The following is a 16601-nucleotide window of genomic DNA, read 5'->3' as shown; positions in this document are numbered from 1 at the left end:
CAACACCCTTGCTGTTCCCATCCTGGGTTTCTCTTGAGCAGAGACAGCCACTTACATTAAACTGTGTCATGGTTTTGTGATGTGCACAAGCTGGGAGTTGAATGAAACCACCAAACTCATTTTCTTTGTGCCCTAAGCTATCATTTGAAAGCAGATCACCAGAGGTGACAGGTCAGTGCACTAGCCCAGTGTGCCACTTAGCTCCGTGTTTCTTTTCTTTTTGGACACTAGAATAGAAGCAGTGAAAAGCAGTTAGTTATGTTGTGTATGCTCAGTTCAACTCCTCACAGTTGAACTACTCACTCAGGGTTTCATAGTTATATTTTATCATTAAATGAAAGTACAACTTCACCACAACATACACATTGCTCAAGTGCATGGAATTAACAATACACATTGTGTGATAACAGAATAACTTACCAGAACTATGTCTACCTTCTAAATTATTGTGGTTATACAACTAGAAATTTGACAGCCATCTACATGCCGTTTTTACAGCTCTTCTCAGTTATCCAGCTTGAGAACTACCGCTCTCTTCCTTAAGGCACTAATGATTAGAACTAAAAGAGCTTTAAAAAGCCCATCTAGTGAGCAAGGTCATCTTTTTATTCCCTAACAAAACAGATCACTGAGCTAACAAGGCTAGGGAAGCCTTAATTAATGTCAGCAGAGCATTTAAAAAGCAAAGGGAAAATAGGTCAGTAAAAATAGTACTCTAGAGAAGTAAGGAAGATTATTTTGTGAAATCATCCCAAGAAAAGACAGGGAGCCTTATTGTCAGATATTGCTAATGCTAGGGGTGGATTACAGAAAAGTGTGGGAATAACTAACACTGTTTTGTGACCTCACAATTTTCTACATTGTGCGTTAGCCAAACCAGGTATATAAACCAGAGCTATAGAGAGGGCTAACTGACTTGCCCCAGGTCACCCAGAGAGTATAATTCATGCTTCAGCCTCTGGTCATTCATTATGATGTTTAGTTTCCTCTTAGCATTGGCATGGTGGAGGTGGAATGTGCTAGAGACTGTCATGCTGGTGCTAGGCTGAAGGCACCATGTCTTGCAGTAGTTGGCTTGCTCTGCAGCATCGTCACTCAGGGTCGTCTCCAGATCAGAAAAAGTCAGAGCCTGTCGCCCGCAGCAGATGTCATCTGCATAGATGACTGGACTGGTGGCAGGTCATTTCTGTACAGGTTGAACAAGGTTGGGCCTAGAACAGACCCCTGTGGTAATCTGTTCCTCTGTTTTTTCCAAGCACTTGTTTTCTCACCCACATGCACCTTCAACCATCTGTCTCGGAGTAGCAGTTTGATGGCATCAGTAAGCCATGGTGGGAGGACTCTTGGTATTTTAACAAGTAGACCCATGTGCCACACCATATCATACGCTGCAGAGAGGTCAAGGAAAATACCACCTGTTTCCAGGTTTCTCTGAAAATCATTTTTGATAAATATGTGATTAGCACAAGTACTTGGTCACATGTGCTTCGACCTTGTCAAAAGCCTACTTGCTCAACATTCAAGATGTTCTCCACCTCTAGTGTTATTCACTGTAAAATTAGGCATTCTAAAACCTTGAGACACACAGAAAGCAGCGATATCAGGTGGTACTTTGATGCCTGGTTTGGGTCTTTACCAGGTTTTGGGAGACTGATGACTTTTGACATGCACCAGTTTTGCAGCCAGAGGCTGAAGCATACCCAGTTTATTTAGGTCTGACCCTCAATCGAACATTGACATACAAAAAGCCACTTGAGCAAGACAGCAGCGAAGGTCAAGACACGCAACAAGCTTCTCAGCAAACTGGCAGGTTCTTCATGAGAAGCAGATGCTCCAACCTTAAAGGACTTCAGCCCTTGCCATATCATATTCAATAGCAGAGTACTGTGTGCTAGTATGTAATCAGTTGGCACACACCAAACTTGTAGACATGCAACTCAATTCAACAATGCTCATCATCACATGAATTCTCTGACTGACTCATCTTTCCTGTCTTCCAGTTCTGAGCCACATTTCTCCCCCTTACATCAGGAGGGAGATTGCGGCTGGCAAACTGCTTGAAAAGGGATGTGCCAACCCACATTGGTCCTTGTTCAATGACTTTTTAGTCCACTGGCTATACGTCTTTCATCACGACACCCACAGTGGTCGAGGTTGCCACGCCAGGATGTGATACCAGAGTCCTTGCGGTGTAAAGACTGGTATTTAACATCAATCACCAATCAGTTCCTTGTCATAGACCCTACTGCTCACCTGCCCAGCTTCGACCTGCCACGCTGTCAGTGGGCTCTTCTTAACCAATTCCGGATTGAGCAAGGCCTCTGTGCAGTCAACCAGCACTGTTGGGGTGTTCAAGACAATCCAAGCTGCAGCTGCAGCATAGATCAAACTATGATACACATTGTCGAGGGGTGCCCACTAACAAAAATTCAGGGGTGGGCTCCGAGAGCTCCACGTGGCCACTAAGAATGCTATTTCTTGCAGGGGTGCCTGAATAATGTTGATAGTGAGGGTGCTGAGAGTGATAGAACCAAACTGTAAGGCTTGTATATAATGGAATCCACTTCAAGCAAGGGGGTGCAGCAGTACCCCCAGCACTCTTAGTTCCAGCACCTATGATTGTTTGGCTCAGCGAATATTCAAATGCTAAATAAATTGTATCAGAGGGGTATCCGTGTTAGTCTGGATCTGTAAAAGCAGCAAAGAGTCCTGTGGCACCTTATAGACTAACAGACATATTGGAGCATAAGCTTTCGTGGGTGAATACCCACTTCGTCAGATGCTGCCTCTGACGAAGTGGGTATTCACCCACGAAACCTTATGTTCCAATACGTCTGTTAGTCTATAAGGTGCCGCAGGACTCTTTGCCACTAAATAAATAAATACCCAGAGAGTCAATGGAAGAGAACCCTGGTCTCTAAATTCCCAGTGTTGGTCCCCCACCACAAGACCATACTTCCTTTGTGTGAGAGCTGTAATGACATCCCTAATGACAAAGAAAAGTGGGATGATCTACCTACCCTCTGTGAGCACAGCATGATAATAGCAGGTGTTGCATTTGCTACATGTGGCTGCTGCCAGGAAGGGTAGGCCGAAAATATAGCCCTTTCTTTGTTATGGTACCACATGGTGTCCCTCTCTACTCTGTTAATTAGCATTCAGTCTGTCAACATAACTCAATGGGAGGAGGGAAAAGAAACCTAGGAAAACCAATAGCATTTTATCACCCTGTCAATAAATTAAGCTAGCAATTTATTGCTATACCTGGGTAAGCACACAGCACTGGTGTACATACAGCTGTACACAAATGGTTGATTTAGGATTTTCTAGCTAGCCAGCAGTCTGATTTTTAGGGGCACGTTCTGATGGGACGTATCTTTAAATATACTTCCTTTTTGTATTCCTATTAACAATAATTGCTGTCATGGTTTCACCTTTAGTGATCAACTTCTTAACCGCAGAGTTTTCAGGGGGAAATGGTGCTCTGAGAAATATTGAAGACAAAAAGACCATTTACCTGTTCCTGTGGAACATCGATGTACCTGTACTGCACCAGGTTTATGTTTCAAATCAAAATTCTTAACAGAAACCTAAATAGGCTGTACTGTAGGGAATGATCCTTGACTTTCTGGGATAGAAAAGGGTGCTATAATAGTACTATTCCGTCTCTAACTTATATGATGCTATCATATTCAAAAATGCAAGAATGTTCACCCTCTGGTACTGGAATGAAAAAGCTGGCAGATATGATTTTAGATTTCACAAGAGGAAAAAAAGGATGGATGATGCGGGAAGGAGAGCATACCACCTTAGCATCTAGCTTTCTTTCTCAGGGCTAGCCAGGAAGAAAAAGCAGCAGGTTTTGTCACCTTAGTCTTGACCCTGGAATGCAGAGGGAACCATCCTCAGGAAGTCCACAAAATGTGAGAAAACAGTTGTGTTGAAATAAAACATAAAGCTATCTTCAGTCTGCAACGCATTAGGGGCTGTTGTAGTAGGCTTCCTGGACACCTAAACTCCGCTCTGAAAGCAGTGCTCATATATTCTCTGAGGTGCTCAAAGTCAGCTTATCTATAAGGGGAAGAAAATATTGCTTCCATCTAGTTTGTACTTGAGGATATCTCAAGAAGTAAATCAAAGAATGCTAGGGATAAATCTTTGGAAAAGAGCATATCAAAACTTTGTTTAATTTGTTTCCACAGCTGTTGTAAAACTAACTCACTGGAGGCAACGTAATCTGAAAGTGGAATCTATTATTAAAGTGGGAAATGACTCACCAGAAGAGCAAAGTCTTTATGTCTCTCCCTTAGCATGGCTTTGTGGGTGGCATGCTTGCCTGTGGGCCAGAAGCTCCCAAACTTCACACTGCTACCTACTGCATCACTTGGGGGAGTGGAATTTCAGCTTGGAGATCACATCCTTTGGCTGAAATGTTACACTGAGTTCCCCGCTTCCTGTTTCTAGTGACTGTACGGGTTGAAGAGAGAGAGAGAGAAAATCCTGGTGTGTTGGCCAAGATTTCCTCTCAATAACACTATTTCTGAAGTTCAATGCTGTGTATTAGCTGCGCTGAGCACACAGTGGCTGCTACAATTGGCTACAGACATTCTCACTACACTACTAGCATCTAATTGGTTTATAAACCTATCTGCGCTAACTTAAATATCAGAGGCATTTTACAACACAAAGCTCCATTCTGGAAACAAACAATCTGGTGACCTCCGTATCTGAATCTGGAAGCTTGTGGTGGAATCAAATGTCTGATAAACTAAGCCATTTGGAAACAAACAGCCCAAATGTTGCCCTGACTGCACAAGTGTGGATACCTGTGGAAAGAACAGTATAGCTCAGAATTCCACATGAGGAGTTTTCTCTGAATGGCTTTATCAGGGCATGGGACTTGCTCCCACACAGAACTGTCAGAGGGTTCTGTATCCTAAACAGCAGATGCGGGGCAGAAACAGCTGTGGAAAGTTTTGATATACTCTTTTCCAAAGATTTATCCCTAATATCCTTTGATTTACTTCTTGAGATATCCTCAAGTACAAACTTGAGCACGTCAGAGAATATATGAGCACTGCTTTCAGAGCTAGGTTTAGGTATCCAGGAAGCCTATTGCAAAACCCTCTTCACTCCACCCACTTCACCAGGGGCCATCCCCTTCACCGTGGCACCAAAACTCCATGGGTTGCTGTGAACCCCACCAGCAGCAAGAACAAATCCCACACACACACAAAGGAGGAGAGGTTGCAGATGTGCAGAAGAGTTAATACTGGCTAAACAAGCAGTAATTTGTTGGGGGGTTGGTACCCCAGATACAGGGCCAGTGCAACCACTAGGCAAACTAGGCGGTTGCCTAGGGCGCCAAGTGGTTGGGGGCGGCGGTGGAGCGGAGGTAAGCTGGGGTAGGGGGGTGCGGGGAGGGCCTCCTGCAGCAAGTAACGGGGGGGGTCGTCACACAGGGGAACTGCTTCCCTCCCCAGTTCACCTCTGCTCTGCCTCCTCCCCTGAGCACCGCCCCGCTCTGCTTCTCTCACTCCCAGGCTTGCGCACCAAACAGCTGATTGGCGCTGCAAGCCTGGGAGACGGGAGAAGCGGCAGCGTGCTCGGGGAGGAGGCGGAGCAGAGGTGAGCTGGGGCGGGGAGCTGCTGCATGGGCGGTGGGGGGGGCAGCACAAGGTGGAAGTTTCGCCTAGGGCACGAAACATCCTTGCATCGGCCCTTCCCAGATACATCAACCCTTTTCTCACTGCTTCTAAACAACATCCCCGCAGGTTGGTCAAATACTGAGAGGCTGTCATTGGATGGTTTCAACAGCCTTCCATCTGCATTGCATTTTAAAATTGTAGGAGGGTGCCTGAACATCAGTCCCTGCATGCCTTTTTTAGCGGCCTAAGAGCTAATTCAGGGGCTCATCAGTTGGCACCCAAGTTTGAAAATTAGGCCCTGGATCAGGGACAACTCTTTAGACATGTGAATTACAACGATTCCATTGTTGGCAGCAACAGCCTGTTATTATTGGTTCTAATTAATAAGTGAGTCCTCTGACTTCTTCAAGGCAACATTCATAATGGATTAGATGGGTGGGAGATGTCATAAAAATCTAATGAAGGTTAATTGTGATAAAATAGATTTTTGTATATTGGAAAGCAAGCTCTGATTGTGTGTCAAAATTCATAAACAAAAATAAGCACATCTATTTTATACTGATGGGGGTCGTAGGTGCATCCAAGAACTATGTGTTTAAAATTGCGAGCCATAATTTTCATAAGTGACTAGTGATTTTGGGTGCCCAACTTAAGACATCTTAAAGAGGATTGATTTTTTTTTAGAAGAATGGGTGCTGAGACTTTTCTGAAAACTAAGTGCCTCTAAGATGCCCCAAGTTAGGCACTCAAAAATAAGGGCACCCAATATATCTAGTCACTTTTGAAAATCTTGGCCACAATGCATATCTATAGTCTCACCGCAAGGAAAGAGTTTATGTGAGTTGTGAAAATGTTATTTAGTATAGTTTTTGTATAACTTTGTAGAATATAGGTAAGTCTGATGCATAAAATAACTGCATTGTTTGCACATTTTAAATCTAATTAATATCAGTTTGTGTAAAATATTATGAAGCCTTGTCCACATGCTTAGAATTCCTTAGTGATTGCATTTGTATTGTTTTTCAAAAATGTTCCAGAAAAAGGGATTTTACCGATTCCTACTTTTGTTGTTTGCTATGTACCTAGTATGAAATTTCATCCCACAATCCTGACCTAGAGATTTCTAAAAGTTTGCAGTTTTCAATCAGCAGGCCTGCTACTTATGGTGGCAAAGTTTACCAAGTGCCACAAAGCAGTCTCCTTCACGTACTATTTGATGAGTCTATAGGAATGGTGCCCAAACTTTTCCTATCGTGCCCCGCTCTCTACCAGTAATGGAATGTGTCCAGGGCCAGTGCAACCACTAGGCGAACTAGGGCGGTCGCCTAGGGCGCCAAGTGGTTGGGGGCAGCGGTGGAGCAGAGGTGAGCTGGGGCGGGGAGCTACTGCACGCGGCTCCCCGGGCTGAGGGAAGGGAGGGGATGGCGGAGAGCTGCCGCAGGGGTGGCTCCCCGGGCCGAGGGGAGGGGACGGCGGGGAGCTGCTGTGGGGGGGCCCCCGGGCCGAGGGGAGGGGGCGGCAGCGGTGGGGCTCAAGGTGGAAGTTTCGTCTAGGGCATGAAACCCCCTTGCACCGGCCCTGAATGTGTCTGAGCCCCACCCCCTCGGCTCCATTACTGCACAATCGGCTCAGCAGAGGAGCTGGGGCTAGAGGCTGAGCTGGCCTGGGAGCAGAGGGGGAATGAGGGCAGAGCTGGACTGGGAGGGAGCAGGGGGTGGGGTGGGGTGGGGTGGAGCTGTGGCTGGAACTGGGCAGAGGGCGGAGCAAAGCTGCAGCTGGGGCCAAAGCTGGGCTGGGGGCAAAGCAGGGCTAGGTGGCACTCCCTCCCCGCCCCCCCATGGGGGCTCACCTGGGCCCTACTGTGCACCCTCCGAACGTTCCTCTGTGCCACACAGTTTCATAGAATCATAGAATATCAGGGTTGGAAGGAACCTCAGGAGGTCATCTAGTCCAACCCCCTGCTCAAAGCAGGACCAATCCCCAACTAAATCATCCCAGCCAGGGCTTTATCAAGCCTGACCTTAAAAATATCTAAGGAAGGAGATTTCACCACCTCCCTAGGTAACGCATTCCAGTGTTTGACCACCCTCCTAGTGAAAAAGTTTTTCCTAATATCCAACCTAAACCTCCCCCACTGTAACTTGAGACCATTACTCCTTGTTCTTTTGTCAGCTACCACTGAGAACAGTCTAGATCCATCCTCTTTGGAACCCCCTTTCAGGTAGTTGAAAGCAGCTATCAAATCCCCCCTCATTCTTCTCTTCCGCAGACTAAACAATCCCAGTTCCCTCAGCCTCTCCTCATAAGTCATGTGTTCCAATCCCCTAATCATTTTTGTTGCCCTCCGCTGGACTCTTTCCAATTTTTCCACATCCTTCTTGTAGTGTGGGGCCCAAAACTGGACACACTACTCCAGATGAGGCCTCACCAATGTCGAATAGAGGGGAACGATCACGTCTCTCGATCTGCTGGCAATGCCCCTACTTATACATCCCAAAATGCCATTGTCCTTCTTGGCAACAAGGGCACACTGTTGACTCATATCCAGCTTCTCGTCCACTGTAACCCCTAGGTCCTTTTCTGCAGAACTGCTGCCTAGCCACTCGGTCCCTAGTCTTTAGCAGTGCATGGGATTCTTCTGTCCTAAGTGCAGGACTCTGCACTTGTCCTTGTTGAACCTCATCAGATTTCTTTTGGCCCAAACCTCTAATTTGTCTAGGTCCCTCTGTATCCTATCTCTACCCTCCAGCGTATCTACTTCTCCTCCCAGTTTAGTGTCATCTGCAAACTTGCTGAGGGTGCAATCCACACCATCCTCCAGATCATTTATGAAGATATTGAACAAAACTGGCCCGAGGACCGACCCTTGGGGCACTCCACTTGATACCGGCTGCCAACTAGACATGGAGCCATTGATCACTATCTGTTGAGCCCGACAATCAAGCCAACTTTCTATCCACCTTATAGTCCATTCATCCAGCCCATACTTCTTTAACTTGCTGGCAAGAATACTGTGGAAGACCGTGTCAAAAGCTTTGCTAAAGTCAAGGAACAACATGTCCACCGCTTTCCCCTCATCCACAGAGCCAGTTATCTCGTCATAGAAGGCAATTAGATTAGTCAGGCATGACTTGCCCTTGGTGAATCCATGCTGACTGTTCCTGATCACTTTCCTCTCCTCTAAGTGCTTCAGAATTGATGCCTTGAGGACCTGCTCCATGATTTTTCCAGGGACTGAGGTGAGGCTGACTGGCCTGTAGTTCCCAGGATCCTCCTTCTTCCCTTTTTTAAAGATTGGCACTACATTAGCCTTTTTCCAGTCGTCCGGGACTTCCCCGGATCGCCATGAGTTTTCAAAGATAATGGCCAATGGCTCTGCAATCACATCCACCAATTCCTTTAGCACTCTCGGATGCAGCGCATCTGGCCCATGGACTTGTGCTTGTCCAGCTTTTCTAAATAGTCCCGAACCACTTCTTTCTCCACAGAGGGCTGGTCACCTCCTCCCCATGCTGTGCTGCCCAGTGCAGTAGTCTGGGAGCTGACCTTGTTTGTGAAGACAGAGGCAAAAAAAGCATTGAGTACATTAGCTTTTTCCACATCCTCTGTCACAGTTTGGGGACCACTGGTCTATAGTGAGCGTGGCAATAGAAGGTATTCACAAAATTTACCAGAAAATTAAGGCAAAAGTGAGAATTATACGACTCCCTTGAAAAGCATGGCAACTATGCAATAGTACATGGCAATGCAAATGTGTTAGTTCATAGTAATGTTGGAAATAACCTGTATAATTTCTGATATTGAAAGTACAAGTTTCTAGTACTTGTTGTCACTGAGACACCTGCACTCTCTTATCCACCAATAAGGCGATGCGAACATAATTAATGTAAAAATTTCTTTAGAGGAACTAGATTTAGTCTCTCTGGTGTTGGAACAGGGCATATTTCTCTGACCTTTCACTAACACTGACTCAGCAGAACAATAATAGAGCAGTTTCCACAGCTTAACAGATTCATCCAGAAAAGGAGTACTTGTGGCACCTTAGAGACTAACCAATTTATTTGAGCATAAGCTTTCGTGAGCTACAGCTCACTTCATCGGATGCATACTGTGGAAACTGCAGAAGACATTGTATACACAGAGACCATGAAACAATACCTCCTCCCACCCCACTCTCCTGCTGGTAAGTGGAGTGGGAGGAGGTATTGTTTCATGGTCTCTGTGTATATAATGTCTTCTGCAGTTTCCACAGTATGCACCGGCACTGGCTGTGAGCTACGGTGGCTGGTGAGTGCTGGCCAGTGCCAGGTGGCAGCCGGTTACATGTCGCCTCTTTTGCACCATGCATCGGCCCTTTACATGCTCCCCCTCTCACTGTCCTCTCCCTGCTTTGCCCCTTCAGCCCCCCCAACCCTGCTGCTCCTCCATATTGCCCCCGGTCAGGCGCGTCCCACTCCCAGCGCTGTGGGGAGAACCAGCCCCTGGTCGGAGTGCTCAGCTCATCAACAGCCTGGCCGGCAGGTTTCTTCCTTCCCCCACTGCCTCTGGCTGGGCTAGTGCCCCGGGAAAGCCCAAGACCCTCCAGCCCAGGGCGCTGGCCAGGAGGAGCCAAGCCCTGCATATGCCAAAGCTCCGCACAGCACTGTCACAGGGAAGCCTCCCTGCCCCTCAACTAAGCTCTGGAGTGGCAGGAGGGAAGTGATTTCCAGCCTGCTCATGCCCCGGCCCTGCAGGCTCCACAGCAGCCCCCTGGGCAGGGGCTTAAGCACCCTCTTCACCAACCCCCAAACCTCTGCGCCCCACTCTGGATCCTGCCAGGAGTGTGGGGCTGCTCCATCCCCTAGACACCTTTCCCTGCTGAGCCACCTCTCTGGCCCGGTTCACTGAAGCCCCTGCAGTCAGGTTCCCTGGGCCCTGGTGCACAATTCAGCCTTAGGGCTTAACCCCTTCCTGCCCAGGCTGTAGCCAGGGGACAGGAGGTGGCTGGGTTATGTCTGTGGCCAGCAGCAGCCTGGAGGTGTTAGCTGCCTTTCAACACTGTGCGGGCAGGAAGGGACAAGCTGCTTCCAGTGGGACGAGTGGGGAAGAGATGAGCTCTGCAATGACATGCTCTAAGTCATCCCTTCTCCCCTCCTCCTCCTCTCCTGAGACTGGAAGCAGCTCCCGTCCCTTCCCTCCCACAGAGTGGCAAAAGGCTGCTGCTGGCCATGTTCTGGTGTGAACCCTAGCAGAAATCTGGGAAGGGGTGCATGTGACCCCCCACACACACACACAAGTGTTGCCTTGGGAAGATGCAGTGCCAGTTACCAGGAGAGGTGGGTCCATCCGAGGGGCCCAGCCAGGCATGGAGGTCAGAGAGCGCCAGGTAGGGAGGGTTGGGTTGGTCAGTCACCCTCCATAGGTGAGAGAGGTGTATGGGAGTGTGTGTGTGTGTGCGCGTCATTTCCCCCTCCCCCCCGTATGTGCCACCCCTCCCTGTGTGAACCCTGAAGCTTTAAAGATAAAAAGGTAAATAAAAAGAATCCAACTACGCAGTTGTTTTTTTTAACAGGGGCTCAGTCAACCTGATGTTAATTTGAACATTTGTACTGTGTAGTTCTGATTGATTGCCATTGAACTCGCTCGAATACGAGTAATTTTACCAGGTGTCCCATATTCAGCACAGGGAAATATGGTCATCCTATCCCATGAATCTGTCACATCCCTTGGTTGGTTGTTGCAATCGTTAATTATGAATTAATTATCCTTACTGTTAAAAAATGTGCTTTATTTTGAATTTGAATTTTTCTAGGTTCAAATTCCAGCCACTGGATCTTGTCACAGTTCTGGCCTTCTTCATTTGTTATGTTGTCATCTGCCCGATGGTGCAACAAGGGTCAAAGTCTCATTCTGGAGCATAGTGCTTGGCTAGTTTCCCTGTTGGTACTAGCTGCTAGTGGGCAGAGCCATGGCCCCTCGCTTGCCCTCTCAGTGCATCTCTGATAGAGCTGTCCAGGCACAGAGAGGGCAGCATGTTACACTCTCTGACAAAATGGCAAAGAATACCACCCTGGTGTGTGCTCCCTGGGAGCCTTCAAGAGGAATTGTGGCAGAACCAGCCCAAGTTCCTCCAGGGAGCTCCCGCTGTAACGCCGCTCCTACATACAAGTTCCCCAGAGGTTGCCAAGGGCAGAGTCTAACCCCAAATTAGGCCTCTTAAAGGATGAGTGTAGAACTGTAGATTATAATTTGGATGTAAGGTCCAAATTAGATAGCAGGTTTTGTCGGAGCAACAGCTGGAGCTACAAATCTGGCAGCTCCATCAGATGCATCTAAAGCAGCTCTAAGGGAGTGCTTAGAAAGAGCTTCTTGAATAATGCCTTTGAATAACTGTCTATAAGACTCATGCAAAAGGTTTAATGAAGGCAGCATCCTGATTTACAAATCGTATCTGGAAAACAAAGCTTGGTAATTAGCTCTCCTCATGAAAAGTGCTGCTGAGGAATAAGCTTTCCTTCCCCAACAGTCATGCTTGGTCGACTCTTTATCGGGAGAAGCAGAGTGAAACCTCCTCTGAGACTTAGAACTGTCATTAGCCACAGCTAGAAGTCTGGAGAAGGATGGGTGAAAAATCAACTAAAGTCTTGTTTACATAATTGATAGAATCATTCTGGTTTCTTAGCAACAGGAAGAAAAGAAGCTGCTTGAGATCTGAGCTGTTTGGTCAAATGCAACAGACCATCACTTTTCATAAAGGGTCACTTTATTTTTAATCTGTAGCAGTTTAAGGTTTATGTTCCTTCTTAGATACAGAGGACCGAAGCAACTCTGCTTTTATTGCCAAATAATTTATGAGCTACTGAAAAGCTCTCATACTACCAGGAAAGCAAGCATCATCATCAGACACATAGTCTACTGAGGACCATTGCACCAGCTAGAGTGAACACGGTTGATGGTATTGCACCGGGTATTGTGTAATTAAGTTCCTGGATTTCACTCAATCCTGTGAATCCACAAATCTCTGGGGTGGCCCCACAGGTGGTGCCAAGTGGGGTGAGAGCATGCACCCCTTCAGACGTCAACAGAGAATTTGAGAGCACGGTGTGCTGGAGTGTTTTTTGCCCATCTTGGTGACATGGCTGAAGAGTATGCAATGCCACTTTGGAATATAATGAACTACTGAAGGAAGGCCAGATCTCTATGAGAGTATGACATTTCACAAATAAAGTGAAACCACTTTATGCTCAGGGTTTGGTGCTAACAGCACATATGGAACACCTTGAACTTCTCCAAATCTGCTGGTAAGAAAGTCCAGGGTACTGCAGGTAGTACACAGGTTTGGTAACTGTTGAACTCAAGACAAAGACATTTTTGTGTCCATAAGTGACATGTGGACTTTAGGCAAGAGGTGATGAGATCTATTTGTCGAAGAACATCTGGTCTATTGTGACCATTTAAACTGTGCTTGCATCCCAGGCAGATGATCTCATCAGTGCTTTCTATGGTACTCGAACCCATCTGCACCAGGGGTTGTGTTAGCCCAGCTCCAAGATTCTGGACCTTGGTCTTCACCACGAGACACTGAAACCTATAGAGCCGCAATGTCTTGGAGACCTTGAAGGGCAGAGCTGAAATTCTCTGACTTCTCCACAAGCAAGGCAGCATTGTCAGCGTAGGCTTGGTCAGTGAATACTTCTTGACTATCCTTTGATTCCAGTGTGTGGAGCAGCAAGTCCTAATAGTCAGTCAATAGTTTGACAGAATAGTGCCAGGGCAAGAATGCATCCCTGCTGCACCCCAGCGATTGTATAGAAACGCAGCTACAGCCATGACCCAGTGAGCACTCTCATACCAGTATTGGTGTGAAGATCATGCATCAGATTTAGCAGAACATCTGGAATGCCAATTCCTTTCAGTGCGAGCCAAAGCACTGACCTGTCAACTGACTCAAAAGCCACTTTGATGTCAAAATATGTCATGTGAAGTGGGCAGTTAAATTCTTGGTACAGCTCAGCTAGAAGCTGGAGGGTAAAGCCATAGTCCATTGTCAACCACTCAACTCTGAAACTTGATTGATGTGGACAACAGTATTTATTAAGCATTGGCTACATCCTGCCAAGCAGAATATGAGCTAAGACCTTTCCAGGGACCAATAACAATGAGATTGGCCTGTAGTTGCCACACTTGGTGTGAGATCCTTTGCCCTTGTACAGGGACACTATGATGACATCTTTCCATTCTGCTGGTACTTTGCCTGATGCCCACTGTTTTCAGCACTGTTTTCAGAACAGTTGCTGCAGGCTGATGCTCACTGGTTCCAAGGTGTCTTTGAGCAGTTCAGGAGGAATTCCATCAGGTCCAGCAGCATGTTCATTCCATAATTTTTGGATGGCCTTTCATACTTCCTTGAGTGACAGAGGGACAGTATTCATCCCTCAGTCTGCAGCCATGCCATTTTCCAGGTCATGTAGCTCTGGCCAATTGTCAGCAGATGCGTGGTTCATTAAACTTTCATAGTGTGTTTTCTGTCTGTCCAGAACCTCATCCATTGATGAGCAGAGAAAGCCATCTGATTTCATTATGGGAATGTTAGAAAGCTGTTTATAGCTACCAGTCAGGCACTAGATGGCTCTGGATGCAGGGTGGAGATTGCTATATTTTAAGCCATCCTCTACTTCATCAGCCAGGGAGTTAATGTAGATCTCCTGGTCATGTTTTGCCATGGCCCAGAAAATGCCTTTCAGCCATTTATGTTCGTGGACAATTCCCTGCTTGCATTCATCTGCCTTTTTCATTAATATATCACAGGCCTCTTAGGAAAGCCAAAGTTTTTTGCATGACTATCTGAAGGCAGTTGTTTCAGCAGTGGCATATGATATAGTGTTATGTATACCACTCCAGGCAATCTTCATGTAGTCTAAGGGAGCGCCCAAGTTATGTGTGTGATCCTCAACAGCCTGTGTATATTTCACAGCTTCAAGAGGATCCTCAGATAGACACTGGACATTGTGCTGTTGATGGACGTCTGGCTTGTGAGGAGATGGAAAATGCAGTGAGAGCTGAGTAACACCTAGTCTATGGTCTGAGTTTGCTGGTACGTCTGCACCACTGAAGACCCAGTGAGATTTCACTAGGGAGCAATTTCTGACAAGGTTATGGTCAGTTTCTTTCATGGCACATCCATTGTCTTAAATCTAGGTCCAGTGATGGTTGTTAAGGTTCCTAAACCAGAAGCCCATAATAGACAAGCCCTAAGTGGCACATAATGTCAAAAGCTGGGGGTGGTGTTATTTGGGGACCCAACCCAAAGTGGTCTACCATGATTTCATACTCAGCTCAGTCTCAGCCAGTCATGGCATTGAAATCTCTGAGCACTAACCCATGTGTCATGTGGTAGAATTAACTGGATTTTTGCTGTTAGCTGGTGGCAGAATCCATCCTTTTCTACAGGGGATGTGTCTTCTGTTGGTGCATAGGTCACAGTGACAGATAAGTGTCCACAATGATGCTGGAGCTGAGCATAGAGTAAATGTGGAGTGAGGTGCTTCTATGTGGTTAAAATCTGTGCTGGGGTTGTCTAATAAGTGCCACACCCGGAGTTCAGTGTGACCCCCCAGAGTGGAGGAAGGTTGTTCCTTCACAGTGGCTTGATTGCTTGGTTTGGTAGACAGGCTTCTGTGATGCCAGTAATTATGATCATGTAGCAGGTGAGTTCTTTGACAAGAGTTGTCTTGCACCCAGTACTGTTCAGAGTTACACAATCCATGTGGTGATGCAGAACATGCTTCTAAGGTCCAATTTGGATTTCCAGGAAGTTGTGGTCATCGGGTCTATGCCTTCCCTAAGAGGATTTGGCCCATGCATGCAGAACTCTCCCCTCCTCTTGGAATTGGTAACATCAGGTCTTTATCCCTGGTGCTGTTGTCACGGCCTGTTTCCCCTTTGTTTCACTCTGCTTTCTTGGGACTGGGGACACAGAGAAAGGTTTTATTTTGGGGGACACCACCACCCTTCCCAGGAACTCATCCACCAAATGCCATTGATTCCTGATTCTGAAGGCAATTGTTTCAGCAGTGGCATGTGATATAGTGTTATGTGTACCACTCCAAGCAATCTTCATGTTGTCTGAGGTGGTACCCGGTTATATATGTGATCCTCAACAGCCTGTATATATTTCACAGCTTCAACAGGATCCTCAGATAGACACTGGACATTGTTCTGTGGATGAACATTATGAAGAGCTGGCTCTTACTTCCATCTTATGTGGTCCACACATCTACAGTCATCATTCATCCACCTTCACCACCATTGGGGAAATTGGCCATCATCCACTGAGTCTATCATTGGTCCTCTCTGATTACCTAGAGCAGGGGCCCTTATCAGGTACTACCAGCGGGAGACAGGTGGACCCAGTACTTGAGTGTGCCCGGACAACGGCACCCTGAAGTACAGCAGTTTGTGACACACAACTAACTACCCACAAGCCTTGAAGGGGATACCCAGGAGGGGATGGCAAATAGGCAAATATTACTTTGCCAAAGGAGATGGAAATAACCTACCTGATCAGATTCTTATTTAGTAGGTCTTAGAAGTGTGATTACTTCACATGTGGGAAGGTTCTTTAGTATTAAATGCCAATATGGAGGGTTTATTCTATAATCTTTCATTTGCACACTTTTAACAAGAATGAAAAAGAATGAGCATGAGAAATTCCTGCATCAACATTCATGGTACTGTAAGCCACAAGACGCTGAATTCAGGGGAGATTTTAACCATCCTCGTATCAGTTGGGTAACAGCTACAACCAAATATGCATTATCGAAGGGGTTCCTAAATTATATAGATTACAATAGGTAAGAAACCACAACCAGAGAAGAAGTCAACTTGCATCTACTTCTTAATGAAAGGGAGTAATTAAGTGAGAGTGACAGAATGGTGGGGAAGTTCAGAACCAGTGATGATGAGCCTCTTTGA

General features: G+C 46.5%; 1 protein-coding gene across 5 annotated transcripts in view; it reads left to right on the top strand.

Moving 5' to 3' along the window:
- Positions 1 to 16601, top strand: part of LHFPL3 (LHFPL tetraspan subfamily member 3) — a 399847-nt gene that overhangs the window by 350749 nt on the left and 32497 nt on the right. Inside the window, exon 5 of one of the 5 annotated variants that reach the window (XM_073328518.1) lies at positions 138 to 171. The exons of the other annotated variants lie outside the window; for them this stretch is intronic. The gene's annotated coding sequence lies outside the window, so the exon portion shown is untranslated. The remainder of the gene's footprint in view (positions 1 to 137; positions 172 to 16601) is intronic. 5 annotated transcript variants of the gene reach the window in all.

This window comes from Lepidochelys kempii, chromosome 1, assembly GCF_965140285.1.
Source record: "Lepidochelys kempii isolate rLepKem1 chromosome 1, rLepKem1.hap1, whole genome shotgun sequence".
NCBI lineage: Eukaryota > Metazoa > Chordata > Testudines > Cheloniidae > Lepidochelys > Lepidochelys kempii.
Note: the sequence above shows the minus strand (reverse complement) of the source record. Positions and strands in the feature narration are given on the sequence as shown.